The following is an 11,152-nucleotide window of genomic DNA, read 5'->3' as shown; positions in this document are numbered from 1 at the left end:
CTAAGCTATGGAAGCAACCTAGGTGCCCTTTAACAGATAGATAGATAAAGAAAGAAAATATGGTATATACACAATGGAATATTACTCAGCCATAAAGAAGAATGAGATAATGGCATTTGCCAGTAAATTGATGGAACTGGCGGCTATAATGCCAAGCAAAATAAGCCAATCTAAAAAAAAAAAAAACAAAACCCAAAGGTAATGTTCTCTCTGATACATGGATGCTCATGCACAAAAAGGGAGGGGGCAGTGGGGAAAAATAGAAGTTCATTCGATTAGACAAAGGGGAATGAAGGTAAAGAGTTGGAATGGGAATAGGAAAGTCAATGAATTAGACATAATTTTCCTGTGTTCATATATGAATACATGACCAGTGAAACTCCACATCATGTATAACCACAAGAATGAGATCTTAAGTTATATTCCATGTATGCATAATATGTAAAATATATTCTACTATCATGTGTAGCTAAACAGAACAAATATATTTTTTAAAAAGAAATTAAGAAAGTAATTGCATTCACAAAGGCAAAAATATATAAGGCATGTTGAAAGATACCTAATCATGGAAGTGAAAGATCTGTACCATAAAAATCATATAAAACACTGATGAATGAAATGGTAGAGAACACAAAAAATAAAAACCTATCCCATGTTCCTATATCAAAAGAATTTAATATTGCTAAAATTACCATATTACCAAAACAAATCTATGAGTTTCCTTCAAGAAATATATACAATCATCCAAAAACGCTTGAAACCACAAAAGACCCTTAATAGTCAAAGTGATTCTGAGGGGGGTGGATAACCTGGAGGCACATCACATACCTGACTTCAAAACATACTACAAATTTCCAGTATTGGGGATTGCATGGTACAGCCATCAGAACAGACACAGGCAGAGACCCATGGAACAGATTGGAGGATCTAGAAAATCAATCCATGCTCGTACAGCCAACTGACTTTTCACAGAAGCATGCAGAACGTACAGTGTCCAAAAGACAGCCTCTTCCAAAAAGAGTGCCAGCACAATTAGACAAGGTTTAGATGCTTTCCTCTCGCCATACACAAACATCAACTCAAAATGAATCAGAGACCTAAATGTAGAACCTGAAACTATGCAATTACTTCAAGACCATGGTGTAGATAATGATGTCTGAGATCGGGCCTCAAAGGCAGACGCAACACAAGTCAAAATAGTCAGGTGGGATCATACCACTAAGAAGCTTCTGTTCAGCAAAGGAAATAATCAAGTGTTAAGAGACAACCTGCAAAATGCAAGAACAAGTTTGCAAATTATTCATACACTGGACTGACATCCAGAATATACACCAAGCAGCTCCAAAAGCTGACCACCAAAAAATATCATCCAATTTAAAAATGGCCTGAAGAACTAGAGACACTTCTCAAAAGAAGATATAGAAATGGCAAAAAGCAAGGATATGAAAAAATGCTGGAAACGGAAATAAAAAACAATCATGAGATACCATCTCACCCTGTTAGAACAATTAACACCAAATAGACCAAAAAAAAAAAAAAATGTGGGCAAGGATGCAGAGCAAAGGGACTTATACACTATCAGTGGAAATGAAACTAGTATAACCATTATGGAAAACAGTATTGAGATTGCTCCCAAACTAAAACTAGAACTACTATAGGATCTAATAATTTCACTAGTACCACAGCACAATCATTATGTGCAGAAGACACCTGTTTTCCCATATTTACCGCCGCACGAACCACAGTACTTGAAACATGCAGTCAACCCAGATGTCCAACAGCAGATGAATGGATAAAGAAAATGTGGTATATATACAAGATGGAATATTATTCAGCCATAAATAATAATGAAATCCTGTCATTTGCATCGACATAGATAGAATTGGAGGGCATGTTATGTGAAATTAGCAGACACAGAAAGACAAGTATATGTTCTCACACATTTGTGGAAATCCATAAATGTATCTCCTTAGAAAATCCACTGGAAAGGGAAATAGTTTTCACTAGAGACTGGGAATGGCAGGGGACAGTGGGAATAGAAACAGAGAGGAGGAATGGCTTCTGATTTTTCCATAACACACTATGGTAAATACTTGTTGAAACAATCCACGTATTTCAGAATGACTGGAAGAGTATGAAATTCTCAACACATAAAAAGGAGTAATGTTTGAAGAGATGTAAATGCTTATTACCTGACTGGATCACTACACGCTGTATCCATGTCTACCATAATCTACCCCACCAAGATGTACAAATACTACATCTGAATAAAAAAGAATTGTAACTCTGTAGGGGAATGGGTTTTGTGAGAAATCTGAATGCCGTGTTTTGCCTTTTGTGATGTTTCTAATATTATGCTGTCATAATATTTATAAGGATAATATCATACTTTTAAAAATGGAAATGAATACCAGAATTTTATACTGTAATATTCTTTAGTGGTCAGAATTTATGCTTTCCTGGTTTTAAAGCTAACGTGTTGAATTAAAGGTTTGAAATCATGTTCTATTCCCTCTCCTCCTAGGTAGCTTCATTTTAAAGTTTATAGATAGCCTAGATTTCTCACAAGAGTTCAGATATTTCGAAAGGGGATGGGTAATTCCTATTTCTTATCCTTTCATTGGCATCTGCTGATCTTTTCAAACTGTTCCTTGGTCGTGAATTCTTAAAACTTTTCAATGGAGTTAGATTTTCTTTGCTCTTGTACGGGCCTAATGTTAGATGTTCTTTTATACAAAGTTACATTCATTCTGTGCACACATATGGACCCTCATACACAGGGATTATTTTTTTGGTAAGTCTTCAAATGGTTTATCCAGGTTTCATCTTCATAAGAAGGTGCCACCAAAATGCTCTCTGGCCACCCTACAGTGTTTCCTTGTGCTTGTTGTGATCCTTCCCATCCTGTCCCCATACATCCCTGGTTCACTGTAAAGTTCAAGTGCTGCAAAAGATCTCTGGTCCTGGTGACTCACATTCCAAAATTGCACTTTTCTCTGGTCTCAGTTATAGAATTAAATTATCTATCATTTGCTTGCCAGTTACATAGATCAAAGTCAATACATTTACCCACAAAGGAATACATCTGTGTACTTTGATTAGCTCAGAGAGCATATCCCATGTGCCACAATTAATCATTGTAAAGACAGCCATCGGCCCGTGCTAACAGAAGTTCTCCTAGCACGGGTCGGTAGCTTCATTCCTGAAGGCAATTAAGAGACTCCTCTGGATGTCTCTGGCTACGAAGAGTTTCCTATGGGGAGGAATATCAGGAGGCCAAGCAAAGCAGGAATGAGTGACTTCCGGAATCCGCATGTTTTCTCTAATGGTGCAATGAATCTGTTGGACATGGAAATTCACAGCTTACATTATAATCACATCTCAGGGTTCTATTAAAAGCACCTTGATTCACTGGTACTTAATGTGCTACCTGGGATCTTTTCGTCAGTGAACACTGGGTAATCTCCCAAGGACATTTCAGACTCCCTTCTCATTCCCTTGAGGCATTACAAAGCCCATGCACCCAGCCCATAGAACTCATTTATTAAATTATTGTTGAATGAAACTAAATTTTGTTGCATTCCAATTGACCACCTGGAAAACCCTTGTGGTTGTTCTTCTTTAATAATCTTTAGTTGTCCCTTTGGTGAAAGACTGTTCAGTAGCTGCAACACTGGGAATAAGAATAAGTTATATTCCGTGTATGTATAATACATCTAAAATTATACTTTGCTATCGTGGATATCTAAAAATAACAAATTTTTAAAAAGAAAAAAATTTATCTGGGTTCTAGTTTCCTCCAGTGTAAAGTGGGGATAGTAACCTTACTACCTTCACAGTTTTACTTTGGTAATTGAGAGTAAATTACGTGCTTGCACACAGATGTTCGCTGTCGCTTATTATTTTTTTTCAATGTGGAGTGCTTCATAGATATGCATGTCATCTTTGCACAAGGGCCAGGCTAATCTCTGTATCATTCCAATGTTTGGATATATGCTGCCAATATGAACACCATTATCAGTTTTGATCACATAATAACCCCAAAACAGATACTCTCTCTGTTTTACACCTGAGGAAAAACTGAGGCTTAAATTAGATCACAAGTTCAAGACCAGAAGACCAGTAGAAGAAGAGCTGGTTTGTGAATTAGATCGGTTTGCAAGGTATCTGAGCTCCCTTCCTGCTCTCCACACTGCCCCCTTGTGCAGCTACTGCAACCTTTCCTATCCAGGAATGAGTTCATTATTCAGATGAAAATAGAATATTCATGAGATAATTTAAATTATGAAACCACAAAGGCAATGAGTGTTGAAATACATGGAGAATAAAAGGTGCAATCGTTATGATTAGAAAAGCTCCTAGATTTAACATTAAGGGAATTTCATTCCCCTTACTGATGTTTGTTGCTATATAGAAGAACACTAATTATGGCAGAACCATTAAAAGAGTTAGTGGTGCTTATGCAGATTTTTTCTCTTGCTATGATTAAAAAAAAAATAATGATTCTCCCAAATGCATTGAGCTTGGTCCCATTTTTCTAGCCAAGGGTGATAATGCTTTATACTTATAGACATTGAAAGAAATCAGTTTTAAGGCTGGGGCTGTGGCCCAGCGATAGCACACTTGCCTGTGTGAGGCACTGGGTTCGATTCTCAGCACCACATATAAATAAATAAAATAAAGGTCTATCAATAACAGTTACTGCTCAGTTAATCCTTATCAGGGGACTAATCCACTGAGTGGGTTAAGACTCTCATAATCCAATCATTTCACCTCTGAATGTTCTTGCATTGTCTCGCAAATGAGCTTTTGGGGTGTCCCCCAAACCACAACATTTCTGCAGAGATCATTATGACCAGAAATCCCTCTGATTAGCATATTTCATCATTTTGCCTTCATATCTCTAGAATATAGGAAATGAGACTGAAAGACCCACCGATTCCCTGTCCAAGAAAGACGCACGAGGCACTGGCTGCAAACGCAAGAGGTGATTTATTGATACACAGGCGCCTGCGGGTGCCCAGCGAAACCTCAGCCGGAGCTTCGGTGAACTGGCACACCGGGCTTTGGGGTACAGGATTTTTTATAGGGTCAAGGAGCAGGTTTCGCGCGCGCGGTAAGCAACAGGTTTCTTATTGGTTATTTTGAACCCAACATACAGGTTACCTAAAGGGTAAAGTTATTTTTCATTTTATGTTCCTGGAATTACACCATATGACAGTTACATATGAACATTCTGTTTTTTTTTCTATTCCTGCTTATTAGCCCCTGTTTAGTCAGGCATGCCCTGGAATCTATTCTTCTGCTCTTTCCCAACCATCCTGTTTTTCCCTTTTAATCGGTTACACTTAACTGATTTTCTGAAAAATACATCTGACGTCTGTGCAGGTGCGGAAGCAAGCCCTGGTGATTTATTACTGGGCCTAAAGTTATTGGGCTGGGGTCTTTCATTCCCCCCTTTTTCTTTATCATGGATAGAATCTTATATCCATTGTTCTGCTTGCTCAGGTTCTTGGATTAAGCTTGTGTGTGACCCTGTTTGTTGTTTAAGCAACTGGTACTGTTGAGTTAGAACCATAGTTTGGATTATAGAAAGTCTCTCTCTCATGAATTGCACCAATCTATTGAGTATGCAGGGTCCAAACGTTAGGATTATTAGCAGAATAACTAAAGGTCCCGCTATGGTGGATAGCAAAGTAGTTAACCATGGGGATTTGTTAAACCAGTGTTCAAACCATCCTTGTTGAGCCTCAAATTTTTTTTTTTTTTTTTTTTTTTTTTTGGCCAGCCTTTCAGTGACCTTTTTTATAGTTTCCCGGACTACCCCTGTATGGTCAGCGTAAAAACAACATTGTTTCTTTAAAACCACACAGAGACCACCTTTTCTAAGGAATAACAGATCTAATCCCCTTCTATTTTGTAGTACGACTTCTGCGAGGGAAGAGAGAGATTTCTCTAAGACAGTGATAGACTTGGTCACTTGATATTAGACCCCCGATTTATCTAACTACACTGACTACCTAACTTTAAATCTGGCTTCATTTTTTTTTTTTTTTAATTTGGGAACTCCTTACTGCTGTGAGGAAGGGGGACGAAGAGAATCTTTCTGGCTTCTTCAGGCTGAAAAGGGACGGCGTGGGGCATGCAGTTTGGAGTCCCCCTTAAAAATATCGGGTCTATCGAGTGGTCCATGATGAAAGTCTAATTGAGAAGTAATAGGCTGGAGGGCCATTTGAGTGATGGGTGGTCTATAAGAGAAACAAGAACTTATTAGTACTGGAACCATATTGATGCAGTAATAAATGCCACAGCACAGAAATATGCCAATGAGTATAATGGCCAAGACAAAGATTAACAATGTTTTCCATCAGGCAGTACCAGGAACTAGGAGCTAGGATATTGTTTCCACGAAAAAGTTGCTGAGGACATGGCTTCCATCTGAGCAGGTAAATCTTTAAAGATATTTGTCACATTGTCAGAAATGTCAGGGATGTCAACACAACAACTAACATGTAGGGTTACAGATGTCTTTTTCTTTAAGATATAGTTTAATAATTTAATGCCATCTGATCCTGCAAAATCCTTTTACTAGTATAACCTCTGTGTCTAATAGAGAAATCTTTAATTCTGTTACTTAGGGCTGGATAACCATATTAGCAAACATCAAGCCGACCTGCGTTGGCTAGAAATAAAGGCCTTAGACTAAAACTACTCTAGCAGTCCCTTTGACAGTTATCAGGCATTTCTGTCTAAGAATCTTTTTTGTAGCCTTCAGTCTACTTATTTATGGAAGTTACATTTAACTATTATTATCATTTAAGATGTCCAGGGACAGCTGTGCTTTGGCTTTGACTGTCTTTGCTAAGTGTTTAAGATGAAGCAAGTCAAACTGACTTTTGTTTCTACCTATTGTTTACAGTCAGCTGAGTTTCCCTGGGAGTCCTCGGGAACTTCATAGCAGCTTTTCAGTTCTGCTAGTGCCATTTGCGCTAGGATGGGTCCAGGCCTTGCTTGACCATATGGCTTCCCTCAGAAGCATCAGGGATGTCTCCCTTTTCTAATGACCCTCCTCTTTACAGCAAATGCACCGATTGGCTTTCTGTCCTCCACCGGTCTCATTAATCTCCCTGCTCAGGAGGTTATGTGGCCTAGAGTTGCTGAGCCCTTTGGAGAAGTCCCCTATTCCCTGATTCAGACTGACTCAGAGGGCAAGAGCCGAATATTGGTTTTCTTGGCCCTTTTAATTTAACTAATTTTAAAAACTTGATCTTAAACATCCAGCAAATAAGTTAACAGCCTTATATTAAGAGCACTGGGCTTTAATGTCTATCTCTCTATCCTGTAGGTGATAACTCCTTATCTTATGTTGACCCAGGTTGTGTTCTTAAAGCAATACCTCTTTAAAACATTAACAGGCAATCCTTAAACCATCTATAAGCAAACTACAAAACAAAACTAACTAGGGTAAAAACATATTTAGCTTATATAATAGCTACCTTGAATTTTGGCAGGGTTATACATCATAATTTCCTGTTTGAGATCCTAGTAATCTTGGCACAAACCTATTTTTGGACACAACTTTAACTGTACTGAAATCTGGCTTACTTTTTTCATAGCCACTTTCACATGTAGTGAGATGGGACAGAGCCTTATTTCAAGTAAGGCAGGGCTCTTTATAAATCTCAAGTACTATAGTTCTGAAGCTGATCATTTTACAAAGTTTACATAAATTGTTGTTCAAGTTTAATATCACACCTAAAACATGAATTAAAGGCTGAAAGCTTTTAACCTCTTATAGAAAAGTAGTAATGTACTTTTGTGTTTTGCAATAAAACCTTCACATAGATTAGGCTCTTATTAACTTAAAAATACATGAATTGTATCTCAGAGTAGAAAGTAACATGGAACCGTACATATCTTATTGATAACAAGTTCAGTTATAGAACACAAATGATATAATTGAATCTCCAACATGTTTTTTTTTTTTTTTAAGCCTAAAATTACCATACAACTTTAGAACACCAGCTTGATATAATGTTCTTTTGAAGCTTCTACCTTACAGACTTGTATACCTGGAAGATATGAACACATTAATAACACCATAATTACATAAACCTCCTTTTGTTCACATTTTGAAACAATACTTGTAAACTTTTAAATTTAAGCAGAGTTAACATTTTATTAGGGCCTTTTTGAACACCTAGAGAAACTTATAAGCTTAATTTTGAGGACATCTTTACTTTTATCTGTTTACCCAATCTAAATTGAACCGTTTGAATCACGTGAATTAAAGATATTTGGATCTATTTTTAATTTTTTTTTTTTTTATGAGCGCTCCTCATCTGTCAATTGTTATATCACTGTAGGATATATGGACATACACACATACAGACATACCGACATACAACACATAACAAGAGTGTGCACACATAACAATAATAAAGGCCTCGTAGCTTTTTGCAGATGAAATCTCCATTGCAATGTTTTTTTTTTTTTTTCTTGGGCCTGAGCTCCAAGCTGCTTCTGTTTGCATATCAGTTTAAGCCCTGACCAAGGTCTGGAAGGAGCAGGGAAAAAAAAAAACTGCTATTTTGAGCAGACACTTTAGGCCTAAGGCATTTTAACCTTAAGTTATATTTCCAGGTTTAGATGTTGAAAATTATGATACAAATTTAAGAAGCAATTTCCAAAATTTAAAATTTTATATCTTTTTACACTAGAAAAACTTGTTCACATAAAACTGGAAATAGGATCTCTACCATCAGAAGAAATTTCTTTAGTACCTCTAAGCCACTTTGCTTGTTCTGAAGTTTCTAAAGTAGCATTGAGTTACATTAAATTTGCCCACACACTACCATATATATCTGAAATTAAGCTTTGAAAATTTTTAAGACTATTACTATTTAATTATTTAATGTCATTTTTATGAGCCAGACCAACGTTTTAATTTCTTTTCAGGCTACCCAGTTCAAAATTGAAACTCTTTAAATTTTTTTTTTTTTTATCCCAAGTATTTAAGTTTTCTAGCATGAACTATCTAAAATCAAATTAAACAATTGCTTAAACCCAACTTTTAACTGCAAGATAGTGCAATGCTTTAGAAACCCATTCAGATACCAGATTGTTACAATAAAAATTATTATTATTATTTTTTTTAGACACACATTTAACCTAGATTATCCCTAAGAAACAATCAGACAACCAGATAAGAAAATATCTCTCCAGGTTTTGAACTTTCATTTAATTATGACTCCCATCAATGGCACCATAGACTTTCCCATGAGTGGACCAGATGTTTTCACGTAGGGGCAAATATAGGTGTAAAATCAAGGGTCCCAGTGTGACTGGCTTTACTGCATTTAGTGTCCCTTCTTTTTAAGTAAACAGAGGTAGCGTAATCCTTAAGATGTAGATAAGGACCCAGGGAACTCCCCAGAGCTAAATGGCTCTGGCAGCTGCTGGGAGTCCCTTAATCCTATCTTTCACCCATAGGATCAGTTCCTCCAGTTTGGTTTGACCTTAGGCATTAGGCATTTTTTTTTTTTCTTCTAACTTTTTAGTAGCCAGCTCCCAAAAAGTCCATCCTCTGCTTGCAGTTGTTTCGAGTGCTAAGCTTCCCCAAGAGAGCAGAGTGGGGACTCCTTAAAAGTCCCCTTGAGAGTGTTAAAATTTGTGACTGAAAATTTGGTTCCCATCTCTAAAGCCAATTAACACTAATTTAATAATGAGGATAGGGCTTTGAGAAAAGTCAAAGCGAGATGTTAAAGTTGTTATAGATTGTCCCATGTTAGTCTCAGGTGGAATGAGAAAATGCAGAGGCAAGGAGACAGATACAAATCAGACAGGACACAAAACACAAAGAACGCTGCGCGGCTTCGGGCAAAGGCAAGAAGACAGACACAAATATCAGACTGGACACAGAGAACGCTGCGCGGCTCGAGCACAAACCGAACGTACCTGACGGATTAGGGAGAGGAGGGATACCGTCACCTCCGTCACCCACGAGTACAGTGTACTCTACAGAACATTGGAGGCCCCCCAAGATGGGCCTCCCTGAGCCCCTGGGACGTCTCCCAGGGTGGCAGGGGAGAAGTCAGAGTTCGTCAACTCCTTCTCAAGCTGCCCAGAATACAGAGCGATTACGCGTAATCGTACAGACGCTGCGCATGAACAGATAACAAGATAACAACCAGACAGAGAGAGACACAAAATGACACGAACTGGCCAGCTTACCTCCCAGTGGTTATCGGGTGTTCCTCGGGCAGGGATCCGGACGGGGTTACAGGAGTTCTCCTGGCTGGCTCGCCAAATGAAAGACCCACCGATTCCCTGTCCAAGAAAGACGCACGAGGCACTGGCTGCAAACGCAAGAGGTGATTTATTGATACACAGGCGCCTGCGGGTGCCCAGCGAAACCTCAGCCGGAGCTTCGGTGAACTGGCACACCGGGCTTTGGGGTACAGGATTTTTTATAGGGTCAAGGAGCAGGTTTCGCGCGCGCGGTAAGCAACAGGTTTCTTATTGGTTATTTTGAACCCAACATACAGGTTACCTAAAGGGTAAAGTTATTTTTCATTTTATGTTCCTGGAATTACACCATATGACAGTTACATATGAACATTCTGTTTTTTTTTTCTATTCCTGCTTATTAGCCCCTGTTTAGTCAGGCATGCCCTGGAATCTATTCTTCTGCTCTTTCCCAACCATCCTGTTTTTCCCTTTTAATCGGTTACACTTAACTGATTTTCTGAAAAATACATCTGACGTCTGTGCAGGTGCGGAAGCAAGCCCTGGTGATTTATTACTGGGCCTAAAGTTATTGGGCTGGGGTCTTTCAAGACTATATGTAGAGCAGAGAAAGAGAAGAAATCCAAATGTGATTGCTGATGGTCCCACAGTCTAGGACAGCCTTAAATTTAAGCAGTCTGACCTCAAAGTCCACATTTATCAATATTTTATCTGCAAACCAGTAATAAAATGTCAAACTAGGGAACACTGAAAGTATATACAATGGTATGTGGCTGTCCTGTTGATACTCTTTCCTTGAGGGTTTTATTTGGACTTTTCTACAATCCACCTCACGTGAATTCACCCCAAAACAGGAGCACTCTTGCTCTGTACTCAGGATTTTATCAGGTTGCGGCACATACAA

At 38.2% G+C, this 11,152-nt stretch overlaps 1 long non-coding RNA gene and 1 other non-coding gene across 3 annotated transcripts; both read right to left on the bottom strand.

Moving 5' to 3' along the window:
- Positions 1-3,908: 3,908 nt before the first annotated feature.
- On the bottom strand, positions 3,909-4,012 carry LOC139703378 (U6 spliceosomal RNA). Its single transcript, XR_011705755.1, has one exon. It is a non-coding gene; the product is annotated as a U6 spliceosomal RNA (small nuclear RNA).
- A 961-nt stretch (positions 4,013-4,973) lies between these two features.
- Positions 4,974-10,834, bottom strand: LOC139703360 (uncharacterized). 2 transcript variants are annotated; one of them, XR_011705736.1, is made up of 3 exons: positions 10,234-10,834; positions 8,005-8,072; positions 4,974-6,248 (listed from the first exon to the last, which is right to left on the bottom strand). It is a non-coding gene; the product is annotated as an uncharacterized lncRNA (long non-coding RNA). The 2 variants fall into 2 exon arrangements; XR_011705735.1 differs by lacking the exon at positions 8,005-8,072.
- Between the last annotated feature and the right edge of the window lie 318 nt (positions 10,835-11,152).

The sequence above is a fragment of the Marmota flaviventris genome, chromosome X (assembly GCF_047511675.1).
Source record: "Marmota flaviventris isolate mMarFla1 chromosome X, mMarFla1.hap1, whole genome shotgun sequence".
In the NCBI taxonomy this organism is placed as follows: domain Eukaryota; kingdom Metazoa; phylum Chordata; class Mammalia; order Rodentia; family Sciuridae; genus Marmota; species Marmota flaviventris.
Note: the sequence above shows the minus strand (reverse complement) of the source record. Positions and strands in the feature narration are given on the sequence as shown.